The following is a 16,361-nucleotide window of genomic DNA, read 5'->3' as shown; positions in this document are numbered from 1 at the left end:
TCTTTAATTGAGAAGCCGTAGAGCTCATTATTTCTTGCCACTGCTTTACTGATTAAGTGTTTTATTTTAAGTCGTGAATACTGGGGAAAAATTTTGAGCTTTACCCCATTGTACGTATATGCTAATGCTATTGAATTTTGATATAACTGGAAGAACTGAATGCAATTTTCGATACAACAAACGGCGACAAATGTTTAGATTTTTCAATTATTTTTTGGTATAAGAGCAGTCATAATTATCCTACACCCCTGCGAGGTTTTAAATAATTATTTTAGATAACATTTCAATTTCTGCAGCGGTAATTTTAATTTAAAGGAATCGCTTAATTTTTATTTCCAATCACCATTAAAATGAGGTTTGAATAAATAGTGAAATGATCTCCTTAACTCATTTTACCTGAAAGAGTTTGGAAAACCCCCTCTCACCATTCACAGATCATTTTACCGGTCCTCCTTATGTGATTTGAAAAGTCTGAAGCAATCAAAAGGACAGGACAATGACAAAATGTGCGTGAATAGAAAAGTGCATATTGTGAAGTGTGGCGATGGTTTCCAGAGGGAAATAAGAAAGTCAAGAAGATGAATGAAATACGAGCAGATTGTAACTGTAGTCAAGAAGAGAGAGAGGAAATTAGCTATTCATTCGTTTGAGGTCAAATCGATCGTTGCGGCATAAAACTTTGACCTCTCTGTCATCCCCTTCTTCATTTCCCCTCCTCCCCACGCACCCAGGACGTCAACTGCCTCTCTCCTTTCACTTCACCGTCACCATGGCCTCCATCAATTTTTGATGATTCCCTGTGGAGGTAGCAGCCGCTCGGGAATCTTACAGTCTCATCGCCAAGTGAGATCTCACTAGGTTTTTCGATTGCCTAATTCCTTACTCTCCATTTCGAGCTATCTCCACAATATTTTCAAGAGCTGAGTAATCTTGTGATTATTTCTGTGATAATGAATTGCCATTTCTATACAAAACACTTCACGTACTTGTGGGACCTGGTAGACGTTCGCTTTATTAAAATATGACACATGCATTTCATATTCAGAAAATATGTACCATTACATACCATTTAGGAAATAGAACTGTATTTGTTATCGTAAACTTTTTCCATTTGATCTCACTCTGCTTCAACGTAGCGTATTTAGTCTTATATAATATAGCTCGGAAAGTAAGATTTCCTATTGCTTGGGTGAATATATTTTTAAGTTATCTCACTCTAGTTTCCAAAACGGCGATTTATAGCTCTAAAACTATTACGCCACCTTTAGATGAACTTAGAAATATTCTCTGAGAGAAAATTCTATGAGAGATTTCATTCAAGGCTTTTAAGAATATCGAGGAGCGCATATCATTTTTAAGATTCTTTGGAGTAAAATTCTATAAAATGCAATATTGCTATAGCAAAAAACATAAAACATTGTTTTAGTTCAAATAACTCCTAAATAAAACGATTTAACTGACTATATTAATACCCATTCCCATAGTCATTTAAAAAATTCACTTTTACTGATATCCTTAAAAGATAAAATAAGCAAAGAAAAATTAACATTACTTTACTTAATATTCATTAGTATTTATTTTGATTATATGATTTCCCTTTAATGCCAACTGGAAGGTCGTTGCGGATATTAGTAGATTCCAAACAATTTATTCCATCGCAAACTCGATGAAGCATTAAGATACAATGCACGTGTACCTACCAAAAGTTCTTTTTAGCATGGTCCCTCGATGATAAGATGCCATGAATTTTAGCTAAACTTGGATCCAACTAGTCGATAGTGGTTATTATAAAACTGTTTATAATTGCTTTTTGCTGGAAGACCTCTCACAACCCAATTACTACCAATCTACATACCAAACACGTATCTACCGATGTGAAGAGATCAAAAACCGCTAGAAATAAATTTTGACCATCGGAACATGCTCAATTGAGTAAATACAATGATAAATTTTCATCGAATGTTTTTAAATAATAATTATTAATTTAATAATTTAAAAAGATATTTCCTCAATCCGTTTCAGTATAATACAGCGACACTAACTTAACAATGATTCTTTTCCATAAGTAACTTTAATACGTATTCATAGCAAATTTTTTGTCCATGTTCAAGTCACCTAAGATTATTATTTTTCTTTCTTTAAGCAGATTCCGTTTTCCATAGTAAGACCAAAATTGAATACAAAAGAAGAATGAAAATGAACCGCGTATTTTGGAATGCAGGAGTAACAATAGCAATTTAATTATGTTCTCCAGATTTCTCTTTTGTTAATATTTCCATTATGATCATTGCTATTGAATTTCATGGCATAATTGCTTTCTTGTCTTATTTTTATCGTACTTGATGTTCAACTCAATCTTTAATTTCATTGAAATCACTGATCTAATTTGCCGAGGTCACAAAATATCTGTCTTTTCTAAGGATTCAATGTCATACAGCGGAAGTCTTTCCTTTCCTCATTTTCTTAGTCTTCTTCGCTCGTTTTATAAGTTTCGGAAAATTTTCATGAAGAAAAGAAGCAAGAGGCTTTGACCTTTCATCTCTTTGGTCCAAAGTTTATCATTCATTTTCGAGTTTTCGAATCAATTTTGCTCGAATTCCTAAATTTAAACTCGTAATTTCTATCCGCAAAGAAATCAGCCTTCTACTATCCAGGTTCTTAAAGCCAATGGTAAATATCCATTATTAAAATAGAATGAAAGACTCGTACTTTTCCACAGATTTTATTATACGGTGAAACGCGTTGTACCGTATAATAGAATCTGTGGAAAAGTACGACTCTTTCATTCTATTTTAATAATGGATATTAATTAATTCCACGAAGTGAAGCCTGAAAAAATAGAATATATTAGCCAATGGTAAATGTTAAACTACCGAAAAAATGCTTCTCAATGTTTTCAACTGAATGATATCATTAAATATACGCTCTAGTCTCATGCCGTAAGCCATCTCAAATTAAGGAGGCGAGCGTGGTATATGAAGCAAGAAAATGTAGACAAAGAAAACATGACTTTTCCATGCAAACTTTGTGTTTGTGTGTGTATAAATAAATAAATAAATATATATATATATATATATACACATTTATATTCACAAACACACCCGCGAGGTATGCTCAGAAAGTAAGAACCGTTTGGTGACAGGAAACATATACTCATATGAAACACATTTCATTGGCACTTTTAGTTAGCTTAAAACCTACTTCACTTCACTACATAATCACCGTTCACTTCTAAACATTTTTCGTACCGCTGCACCTGCTTCTTTAACCCCTCTGCATAGAAGCTCGCCGCCTGAGAGTTGAACCAATTGACAACGCCGTTCTTCCGTTCCTCTGTGGTTTCGAAATATTGTCCACCGAGCCAATGCATCAAGTGCAAGAAGAGGAAGTAGTCGCTAGGTGCAGGACCAGGACTTTACGGTGGATGGTCAAAGAGTTCCTAACGAAAATCTTGAATTTTTTCATTGGTTTTGGCAGCAGTGTTTCGGTACCCATATTGCATACAATTTGTGGTATCCGAGGTTTTCCGTGACAATATTGTAGACAGTAGTGCTTCCAAGTTGAGGAAATTGTTCAGCCAGGCCATTAATCGTCAATCGACGATCACATCGCAGTTTTTGTTCCACTGGCGAAACAATTTCATCGGTCATAATACTGGGCCTGCCACTTCGCTCTTCGTCATAGACATTTCTTCGTCCATTTTTAAAATCACGGCACCATTGTCTAACCTTTCCTTAACTCATAACTGTAGGTCCATAAACTAGGCATAACTCCCGATGAATTTCAGCAGCCAACAATCGTTTTACATACAAGAATCGTATGACAGAACGCACTTCACAGCTGGCGGGATCAAGGATTGACACGGACATGCTGTTTGCATGCACGGACAAGCAAACGACTTCTAAAACAAAACAAATGCTGCTATAGCTTCTCAATGAATCAATAGATAGATCAGGAGTAAAACTGCGCCAATATTTAAATACAAGCAAATGGCCCTTACTTAATGAATAAGCCTCGTATGTATAAAGATAAGTATGTATATATATATATATATATATATATATATATATATATATATATATATATATATATATATATATATATATATATACACACACACAAAAAGTTAAATAATACATTGGGAAGTGTAAAAAATAGAGCAAAGGAAGAATAGTCGAAGACACATTGCGAGTATATGGAAAGTTTTCAGAAGAAGGGTGAAATTGGTCCGCTCTACGGCAAGGTTAAATCTTTATCGGGGAGTAAGTAGGGAAGATCTGTGCTAACAATTAGAGATAACTCGGGTAATATAATAGTTGACACAGAAAAGATGCAAGAAAGATAAAAGGACTATATAGAAGAACTGTTTGGTAAAGAATTTAGGCCTAAAAGGTTAGACATTGAAAGAGAATAATACATAGAGGAAGATATCTTAGTTTCAGACATACTCGACTATGAGATAATTAGGACATTGAAGGAGATGATATCAAATACGGCCATGGGGGTAGACAACATTCCTGCGGAAGTACTAATTCAGAAAAATTTGTTAGGAAGAGATTATATGGACTGATTCGCATTTATGAGGAGAGAATTTGGCCGGAAGACTTGGTGAGATCAGTGTTAGTTCCTATTCCGAAAAAGGTAAAGGCTACAACATGTAAGGACTACCGAGCAATAAGTTTAATTTGCCACGCAGCTAAAGTTGTTTTCAGGATCATCAATAAATGAATGGAGAGCAAGGCAAATGATTGCTTAGGGGATGATCAGTTAGGGTTTAGGAAGGGGACAGGTGCGCGTTATGCCATTGGAGTATTGAAATCAGTAATCGAGAGGAATATAGAATACAATCAGGACGTATTTCCCTATTTCTTAGATTTAAAAAAGGCGTTTAATAGAGTAAATTGGGAAAAACTACTGAGTATATTGCATAAAATAGGAATAGAATTGCGGGACAGCAGGCTAATCCGAAACATCTAAATGCATGTCTCAGACCGCTCATGTGCAAGTGGGGGACAAAAAGTCCGCAGGGGCAGTGTTAGGAAGAGGTGTAAGGCAGGTTTGTCCATTCTCACCGTTGCTGTTCAACCTTTATGTGGAAGAAATTATTAAAAAGGCATGCGAAGCGCTGAAGGTATAAATGAAAGGTGGAGGAGAATCCAAAAATCAGGAAGGTCAGCTTATGGCCAAGCTTTAGTTTGTCAGTCAGCCAATGGGTTGCAAGCATTACTGAGTGAATTGTAAACTCAGTGCAATAGATATGGGATGAGGATCAATATAAATTTTAAAAATTTACCAGAAAGAAAAGGTTAAGCTTAGCATTAAAATAGGAGGGTAAAAAATAGAGCAGGTAGAACAGTTAAAGTGTCTCGGAAGTGTCTTTGAATAACGTGATCGAAGTATTTAGGGCGTAAGGAGAACAATTGCGCTAGGCAAAAAGGCTTTCGCAATATGGAGGAAGTTACTGACAGGGACGTTGAGTAAGGATGTTAAGGAAAGACCCGTCCAAACTTTGATATGAACGTAATTATGTACGGCGTGGAAACGTGGTCACTGAAGCAGGAAGAGAGCCGTAGATTGAAAGCTTCTGAAATGTGGGTGTGGGTAAGGATGGAGAAGGCAAAATGGACCGAAAGGAAAAGAAATGAGGAACCACTAGGTATGGTGGGCGAAGAGAGGGGTTTGTTGGGAGAAATCATAAGAAGGCAGGTAAAATGGATGAAGGGCGTGTTGATCGGCAGTGGGATGATGAAGACTGTAATAGAGGGGAGAATTAACATTCTCCCCTCTATTACAGTCTTCATCATCCCACTGCCGATCGATACGCCCTTCATAGGCAAACATGGAAAGGGAAGGTACAAGCTAAGGATGTTGGACGGGGTAAAGGGAGGAAGGAAGTACACATAGATGAAAAAGGACTTGGCGTAGAGTAAGGTGCTGGACTGTGTTTTGTCAGGAGTAACAAAATATTTGTATGGTAGTTTGGTCAATCCAAAACCTACCTTATCAAGTACATTACTTTATATATACATTTATGCACTCTGTGGACCGCGGTAGTCTAGGAGTTGAGCTTTGGACTACTGACCGGAGGGCCCGGGTACTAATCCCGGGCAAGCCTCTCTGGAAACCTGCAGCTTCACCTGAGCTATGTGATTTTTCGGGTACCAGATCCTCCCGGGAAACTATAACCGGCACAGGAGAAGAAACTGGACCCCCTACCCTGATGTGTGAATTTCACACACCGTCAGGCTTAGTACTCAGTGAACTCCATAATCACCTACCAATCCGAGCTTTGGGTTGATTACTGAGTATTTGATTTTTTTTATATATACACAGAAAGAGAGGGAGTGAATCATATTCATTCAAACCGTTTTGTAATGCAATGAACTCGTTAGGGCACAGCTTCCGAAAAGTTGCCTCTGCCAAAAACACTCATTATAATTTATGTAATGTGATAGTTTTGGTAAAATGGCTATTTAGGAAGCCTCAGGTCAAGAAGAACAAGTAGTTTCCTTTTCAATGACCAAATGTCGGACTTTTAACTCAAGTAAACAGGAGAGCGATTAACTTGGCGTAACTTGTACAACCGACATTTGGAATCATACTCTTTTGTGGACGCAAACTTGAATCAAATGTTTGTTCAGCGCTAAAATTACCATTGAACTGACCATAGAGTATTCTTCAATTTCAGGTTAATTAAACCAATTACATTTCTATCGAAATAAACATTTTTCTTTTAATACGGTGCCTAACGATTGAATTAAGTATTTTGGCTAAGTCTTATCATAATATGCGATCACACATTTTGCTCGTATCATAGATATACTGTCAGTTTATAAGAGAAAGATCTCGTGGCACTCACGCTTCCCACTGCCAAATTAATTGCATATATTAACTAATTTTCCCCCAATTTACTGAATTTACTAATTACCGAACCTGCAAGAACTGTTAGCTATTTTATTTTGTTTTGGTAAACTTGCAAGTAGAAATTACCTCTTCCACATGAAATGTCCAACTATTGAACTTAACTGACATCATTTACTAAAAACTGATATTTTCAACACTCATTATAATTCAACACTTAAATGGAGAATAATTCTCTGAGTCAGATTACAGAAATCTATGGCATTTAAAATTATTAGGCGGTGATGAAAACCCAATGAATGCTGATACTATCGAAATTTCTCCCCTCTTTTGTTAATTCTAAACCACGATGCTGACACTTTCTGTTGCATTCCGATTGCCACTGGGCATCGTGTGAAAAGCCATTCACGTGATTAGCTATCTCCTCAAGAGAAAGTCTTGTATTTAATTGTTTTGGCTTACTCAACCAGAGTTGTCATTAGTGCTGAAACTTCTTTCTTCATTACTTTTATCCCTAAAAACCCAATACCGTGTATGTAATGATTCGTAAAATATTAGACTAAATAACATCAAATGTCCGAGACTTCCCACTACATCTATTCCTGATTGCGATGGTTGACAATATGTAAACAGAGAGTATATGCTATGGCCGTAGCTGTATTTGAAAACTTGAGCCTCGTGTTAGTCCAGTGATAGTTTTGTCGGTCTGACTAACTGAGAAGCGTGACTCAAATTTTCCAAGACTTTACTCAATTAAAACCTTGAATTAAGAGCTCTTGCTTGATTTTACGCTACGGCGTAAAATCAAGCAAGCAGAGCAAGAAATGACCGTGAACAATGAACATTTAAACAACTTCATTTTCCGCCCAGGGAGAAGATTGCAGTTATTTTTGCTTCACCTTCTTCCAAAATATCTTTGTGCCCGCTTTTTTTCTCCTTCCGTTTCGTCTCCATCCTTCGCTCCCCAGGCTCACTGGTCTTCCGAGTCTGGCCGTCTCCATCCACTCCCACATCAACCCCTCGCTCACCCACCGCTCCCCCATTCGCCACCTCTACTATCAAACCCTCAGCCCTTACACACCCTCCTGTGCCCTCACGTACCACTCTCCCCCGGAATCCACCGACTCCAAACCCTTACCCATCCCGTCATGTCTACACCATCCCACCCTCCTTCTCCCTCGCAAACTTCAATCCTCCTCGCTTCCCCCGCTCTTCGTCCTCCACTTAAGTGAGGCTGAGGCCGAGATAAACAAGCCACGCGATTTGTACAGTTCCGGTCGGGTCCAACAAAGAAGAAGGGTGGAAAGTTGGGAGCGCCGTAGTTGGTGCTTTCCCTCCGGAGAGAGTGGCTTTAAAATGTGTACGTGTGATAAAAACTTGGCGATTACCAGGGCCTAATTTCTACCTCAAAGAGTTTTGTCAGAGACCGCATGTTCCCTATGGAGTTACGACAGGAATACGGACAAAAAATATTAAATTTCAGATCATCATGAAATCTCTTTCCTTTTGCTATTTTTGCATTAGGATATTTTATTTCCATATCCAAATTTACACTTTAAATCCTTAAGTTTTATGGTGATAAGTGTGCCAGTAAAATAACGTTGATGAGAATTTTCCATAATGCACGTAATATTTATAGATAAAAATAACCTCATTATTGCGACTAAAGAGTTTAAAACAATTTCCCGTAATTCCACTCCGGTAAATTGTCAATTTCTATTTCAGTTCAACTCAGAGTGCTTGTCGTGTCGTCCATCTGTTACTAAATTTATATTAATGAATGAATGACTAATTATAGATGACAAAGAACTCATGTTTATGTAAAAATGTGGATTGCTGAGTGCTATTATTATTGTACAGAGAATATTTTTCAACACTAACATTTTCTCCCTACGGCATCACTTGTTATTACCTTCTTATGAAGCAAGTCAAATTTTATGGTGAATACTAAACCCCAAATACGTTTAAGACCCCAGGACTAGCCGTTGTTTAGAAGCCACGCGATTTGACCGATACTATTTCAACTAATATTTTGCCCGACCTGTAGCGTACGAATAAGGGGAATAAGCTTTATCTACTTCTAAGGGATATCTTCATGAACCAAGTTCAACACTTTCCACAGTCGAGGAAAAAATCCTGGACTAATATTTACCATTAAAAAATACTCATAAATACGATTAAAAATAATAGCTACCAAATATTTTGCCCTTAATACTTCAATTTTTGTTTCATTCAACCTGCCTGCCTTCAGTTAATTATAATACGGAAAAGCACATTTAAATTACTATGGGTTTTCTCCTCAAAAGGATGAATAAAACTTTTTATATTCTATTTCTAAATTAGTTTCCTAAAATGATATCTTAACATATTACTTGATATTATTGATATTCATATATAATACATGTATAGAACATGCTAAACCTTAAACAGTGACAGGAGTATCCGTTATTTACAAAAGTATAGGAAAAATATAATTATTAGTTAGTTGCTCATGTTATTTCCTTTTGATCAGGTTCTTTAGAAATTAAAGAATGTTTCATGAAGTTTTTAATCCCGAGGCCTAGTTACAAACTATTTGCTCGAAGAAATACATCCTCAGCAACTCTTCAGCAATGAAACTACATCATCGCTGCAGCATATGCTGGAAACTTTCCTAATTCGTGAAGAAACTCTTGACGCCAAACAAGAAAGGATAAAACGATCAAGAGCATAGGTCTGGAGAGCATGTGCGGTTGGTCACAATCAAGAGGGTCCAAGTCGTCCCATCCCTACTTCGGTGAGTTTATCGCACACGTGTGGTGCTCCCATTACGAGGGGGTTTTGAGGGAACGTCGAGGGAGGAAATGAATGGGGAGCAGAGAGTTTGTGGAAGGGACGAAGGGAAAAGAAGAGAGGCGGTTGCTAGCTTTCCGCGGACATCTTTTATTGATGAGAAACTGCCCACTCTTGTATCTAAGGAGTCTCTTGAAAGGAAAGGAAGGGCCATATAAGATGATGGGAAGGGAGCATACATGCATTTACTTGCGTGTGTGTGTGCATGCGTATATATGAGAGACGGCAGCAAAGGGAAGGAGACAGAGAGATAGGGAGAGACACTTGTCCTCTGACTAGCATTCCTCGCCACCCTCATCTCTTATTCTTCCACTCTCCTCCACCTTTGGCCAAGTAAGCACTCCCCAACGCACTTCCCTCCCACTCCTATCGTCGTCCTTCTGCCTTGGATTTACATCTCTTCCCTCTTGCCATATTTCTGCATCACTCATATTCTTTCGTCTCCTCTCGTTGCCCTCAGCTCCTTTCCTTCATCCACTCACCTTCCTGCTTCTGAAGCCTTCGTTTTCCCTCTTCCTTCAAACTTCCCTGCTGTCTCCCATTCCGGAATTCGCCCCTCTGCCCCTTCACCCTCTTTCCTCTTCCTCTTTCCGTGGCAAGATGACCCGGAATAACAAATGGTCTCTCTCGAGCGACGCTGTCATGCCACTCCTCGCAAGATGATGCGTCGAGCCCCCACCCCTTGAGGGACTGTGCCCCACCACCTCTCCGAGCGTCGCAAAAAAGGACGCGCTCGCATTGCTACGCACCATGCCCCAGCCACTTGGTGGCGAGGAGGGGGGGAGGAGAGGCGCTCACGAGACGCGGCTGAGATGATCTTATTTTCTGTGTAAATGTTGTATCATCCCTTTGCTTCGATTTGACATATTTCTGGGAGCTGTAGCGACAAACATATGAAGACCCATGGGGAGAAGTTGAAAATAGACGACGCTCATTTGAAAATGTCCGCACTCCGAGAGTATTTTCAATTACACTCATGTATGCAAAACTAAGCCCGCTCTAGTCGACCTGATTCTTTGAGAGTTGTCGTGTCCTATCATGACGAGATCTTCAGCTGCAGGATGACTTTCCCAAACAGAGTTGCCTACACTTTGTTTTCGTTACAGATACCCTCCTTGTCCGAAGGAATTGCTGAAAGTTTCTGTTTAATTATCATAGCAATAATAATTATTAATGATTAAACACAGTCAATATTGAGTTTGTATATGAAATTATGCTGTTAATTGATAATACGCTAGATATATGAAAGTAAATAATTTTGAACCGAATATCGAGCCAAAAATATTCTGATTACTCTTAATATTAAGATACTGTGTCCGCGTTTCTCTCGGTATTACCTTGCAGCTGTTATCATGATCCATAAAACATCATCTTAGGATAAATAAATGCGCTGGATAATCACATATAAAAACATTAATGGTTATTTGAAAATTATTTGAAATGGTGAATGTTCCAAATAATTCAAATAAAACTTAACTGAGTTGTATACGTGTAAATAGGTTTCACTAAATTATTTTCAAAATAAGTACCAACTCAAATATGTATACCAATCTCAGATCTCCACAGTTTTTACTAAAAATGTTAACGTCAAAACGTGTACGTCCATACGATTGACGTTGCTTTGTAAATAAATACAACAGACATTTGAGAAATAATCACTACATTTAGTAAAATATTGATGACATACAATGGTAATACTACTCTTATTCTGTTTACGACCATACCCTTAAAATTCGTTGTTTATAATTTCAGTCTACCGGTTAAGTTAGGTTTAGGATGGACACAGACTAACCGCCGCTCCACTTCTAGCAAGAGGCCTAGTAACACCACGCTACATTAAACTCATCTTCAATCCTGCACATATTTTATCCGCCTCCCTTCACATTCCGTCCAATATCCCTATTTTCCCCTCCCCATAACCTGCTAGCTTAATAGTCACCCCTCAATTACAGTCTCCAACATTCCATCGGCCATCAAAATGCGTACATATAATACACCACTCAAATGTGAGCCGAACTACCAGAATCCAAACAAGGGTTATTGTTAAAGGAGTCATTCAAGAATGTCCCTCATATTTATGAGATCCACTTATATCGTTGCAAGTGATACCAAATGGAGTTCTTTTGATCCCTATTGATCCACTCTTCCGCAGTATGAGTGGAAAATAGGAAGGGCACAAGAGAGAGGTACAAGGAAGTAAAATTGCAAGGTGAAGGCCATTCATGGTAAAATCGCGGAGTGGTAATTTTCTGGTAAATCAGTATATTTAAGAAAAATCTGGTAATTTATTTTTATCTTTTTCTTTAAAAATCTATATTTCATAATTATTATAAAAATACGTACTCCACCACTACAAAAACATTATTAACACGATTTTTCTGCGTTAAGCTTAAGAGTGAGTAAAATGTAAAAAAGCAGTGACATCTAAAGTTTATTTTATGGGTTATTATAATAATTTTATCTTCTTTCTCCTTAAATATCAAAGTGATATATATATATATATATATATATATATATATATATATATATATATATATATATATATATATATATATATGTATATATATATATATATATATATATATATATAGAGTTCTAGAAAATACATCCGGTTAAAATACGTCTATTTTTACTTTTCACATTTTTAAATATTTTAACGGGTCCTATTGTTTCGTCGAAAAAATATTTCTTAATCTTATCAAACGGTTTTTCTTGCCAGTAGATTATTACAGTAAAATCTGCTCAACTATTTTTAGGAACCTAAATATTATACTCCACCGTAATTATCTCAAATATTTTGTTTTCCAATTTATTGTGCTTTAAGTCATCATATTTAAGGATCATAAATTTTAAACGTCAGGATCTGTCCAGATTTTCTTGTTATTTAAAGGATTTAGAAATTAATTTAGATTAATCTCAGAAAAGTCTTTTATAATACTCAAAATATTTTTTTAAATAAGGTCCCAAACCTAGCATAAATCAATGAATTGCCATCCGACCACGAAAAAAGGCGATCTTCAGTAAATTTGGATTTCGAATTGCAGAAGTAATCATTATATTTACGTTTACGATGTATGTCTCCATTCTTATTTTAGGTTTTAAAAGTCAGTTGATCTTTTGCAATATTCAGGTTTGTGATACATCATTTCTAAGAGTAAAACTTGCTGGAAGCTCTTAACCATAGTGAAGGTTAAATCCTGCATGTACATAATAAATTGCGTATGGAGGGGTATTTTTATCATCCATAATACTCCTTCCTAATTCGTGAAGTACGAGGGTCATCCGGAAAGTAGTACCCGTTCGTGAAATAAAGACACAAAAGTAAATATTAACAAACATAAAAAATTTTATTTGAAAGAGGATACTTTAAACTACTTCTCAACATAATCTCCAAGCAAATTAAGGCATTTGTCATAACGTGTGACAAGTTTCTGTATTCCTGCTGCATAGTCCTTCGCCGCCAGCTCATTGAGATACGCGAGGGACCCATCTTGCACAAATTTTTGCATAATGCAGATGGTGTTTAACAATTTCATGAACAATTGTTCGAGAAACATTGGGAAAATGCTCACAGATGTCATCAATTGTGACGCGCCGATCGTTCCTCACGAATTCGTCAACTGAGCTCACCAGTTGGTCTGTAATGACAGACGGTCTCTCCGAACGCTCATCGTCGTGTGTGTTCCCCCTCCCCATGTTGAAGTTGCGACACCACCGCCGAACAGACGACTCGTCCATTACATTGTCTCCATACACCTCCTTTAATTGGCGATGAATATCACATGGGCGAACGTTTCTTGCATTGAGGAATTTAATCACTGCCCTCACTTCACAACTGGCGGCGTTCTCAATTTTTTTAAACATTGTAAACAATCACAGAAACAACACAGGCAATGCTAGCGTCACGCAACTTGGCTCAGAGAAGGCAGACAAGCCACTGAAGCTATCTGACCTCGTCCAGCGGCTACTCGCGTCGTCAGCACTTCATGCGGCACGAACGGGTACTACTTTCCGGATGACCCTCGTATTTATGTGCCAAAATAGATTTTATCATAAGAAACTAAGAACATCCACTGAAAAAGCTATAAAGAATATCTGTTGTAATTGACACTATAGTAAATTACAATAATTTTAATTAAATTTTCAGCTGATAAACGTGCTCCTACACAAAAACGCTTATCAAATAGTTGTATTGTCAACCAATTCGTAGCTTTTAACCAAACTCCAGTAAACACATTAGAAAACTCTTTTGAGGATAATAAAGAGACGAATTGTGACCGCATTCTACCTTAAGGATTATTGTAATCGTACAAGGTCTGCCCCAGTAGGACTGAGTCGATCAAGCATATTTTTGTAAGAATTGATACGTTCACTCAAAAGGCTTCCAAATAGAACTCGTATGCATTCTTGCTTCGATGCCAACGGATGATCCTCGCTTCGTACGCCCTCTAGAAGGTGGCGCCCGGAATGGTGCTAAGCTCCCTCGTAAAACCTTGATGTAACGCTTCCACCCAGCCTTGATGACGTCCTTTCAGCACAAAGGCGGGGAAAAATAAATAAGTCTGGTGGAGCAACGTCAGGTCTGTAGGGTGGCTAAGCCATGATCAAGAAGCTCTTGACAGATCCGCTTGCGAGTTTCCTTTTGATGGTTCGTGAGCACTCGTGGCACCATCTTCGCACATAACTTTCTCATACCCATGTTTTCGGTCACAAGTCAATGTACATCACTTTAAGCGATGCCTTGTTCATGAAAAACTGTGTGAATACTTTATCTACGACCACTATCCAATTAAGCCCTCTCACTTTCAAGATTTTCGTCACTTTTTGAGGTCAAATGGCGTCTTGAACTTTCGGCATCTTCAACATATTCTCTACCCTTCCAAAACAACTTAAGGCACTTAAAAGTACCCAATCTAACAATGAAGTTATCACCATAAGCTGCCTTGAGTATGTCATGAATTTCTTTCCCGGTTTCGCCCAGTGTCACGCAAAATTTGATGGCGTAGCGTTGTTTTAATAACCAATTCCTGATGGAGCATAACGGGGTCACGTTACTGAGGTTTCACGAACGAACAAACCGCACTCCACAAAGGCTAGGAGCCAACTGCCATCGGCCTCCAACCTTTCCTGGGACTCCCCTCCCTTGAGCTCAGACAGAGAAACCACCGCGCGTCCGTCCGACTATACGGCACAAAATAAGACCCAGTACTTTTGGAATAGACCATTTAATTATGTGAATATGCATGAATGATCAAATATGACCGAAAGAATCAAAGTGTCAGATCTATTGCAAACAACTAACTTTTCCTATATTTAATTTTTTAAGTAAGATTGTGATTTTTTTAAATGGAGTTTTAATTCTTCCTTCCGACGGAGATCTTTATTAAATACCATAATGGTCACCAAGTGAGAAAATAATTTAAACTGAGAGGCGTGTCCAAATTATTAGAGGAGCTAGGCTGGGAATAACTCCCGGAGCGAAGGGTACATTACGGATTAAAAACGCTTACATTAATTGGAAGGATGTCCCTTATGCGATGATCTTGATAATTTATTTTTACCCCAATTGTACTCCGATAGTAGACATCACGGTACTAAAGTTTGAATGAGTACGTTTAGAACAAATAAATTTAAGATATCATTTATCCCACGCACGATAAGGAATCAGAATTACATTATTCGACCGCGCTAGAGGGGAAAGGTATTTTGGCTCAAATGTAGCCTTGTGTGTAATCACCCTCTGCCACACACTCTAAAGGTGACCTGTAGGATATTTTGTTGGTATAGAATATCCTGATAATGCGTGAATGTGTGCCCTGTGGTAGATTGAGTAGATGGAAGAATGTCACGCCCCTTGAAATGCAATAAATGTCAGATCTAATATCAGCTGGCAATTCGAGTATCCTCGACGTTATGCAACTCTGTGAGCAGTTGTGTACAAAGGAAATGTCGACGCTCTAGGAACGTAAATTAAAGGCCTCCGACTCATTACGTATCGTGAGTAATGAAGTACAAACGAAGCGTAGAAGGAAACTCAACTTTCCTTTGGCACATTTGAGAGCCAGTTAGGAATTCGGAGATATATGCTTATTCTTAGGTCAGAAATCATCTGTATTTATAGTACATTTCAACTATAGAGTATTGCACTACAAATTGAATGTAGAACAGAGATTTAGGATGTAATTTATCCCACTAACGATAATGGATCAGAATAATGCTGTCAGACTGCGCTAGGAGGGAAACGTATTTTGGGTCAAAAGTAGTCTGGTGTGTTTGCTACCCCTTGCCAAATACCCTAGCGATGCCTTGCAGGTAGCTATGCAGTAATAATAAAAGAAACTCAGCGGGAGATCGGGATGGTGCGGTAGCTAACGCGCTGACTTCCCACCCGGAGGGCCGGGGTTCCTCTCCACCTTTCAGATTTTCTTGTCAATCCCTAATGGTGCAAATTACCTAAGATTCCAGTCGCCTCCGCTAAAACTATACTAGAAAATCATTGCTCATGAATTTGGTGCTCCCAGTTTCCTAAATACGTCATCGTGCACGCCACAAAAAATATTTATCACACTTCCTCTCCTGCATCATGACGCATGAAAGCCTTCAAAATTCCACAAGGAAAACGTACACTAAGAGGAGCTATTACACAATCCCTTTTGAGCTTTATTTAC

The sequence above is a fragment of the Hetaerina americana genome, unplaced genomic scaffold (genome assembly GCF_022747635.1).
Source record: "Hetaerina americana unplaced genomic scaffold, ioHetAmer1.1.p SCAF_2, whole genome shotgun sequence".
Lineage (NCBI taxonomy): Eukaryota > Metazoa > Arthropoda > Insecta > Odonata > Calopterygidae > Hetaerina > Hetaerina americana.
Note: the sequence above shows the minus strand (reverse complement) of the source record.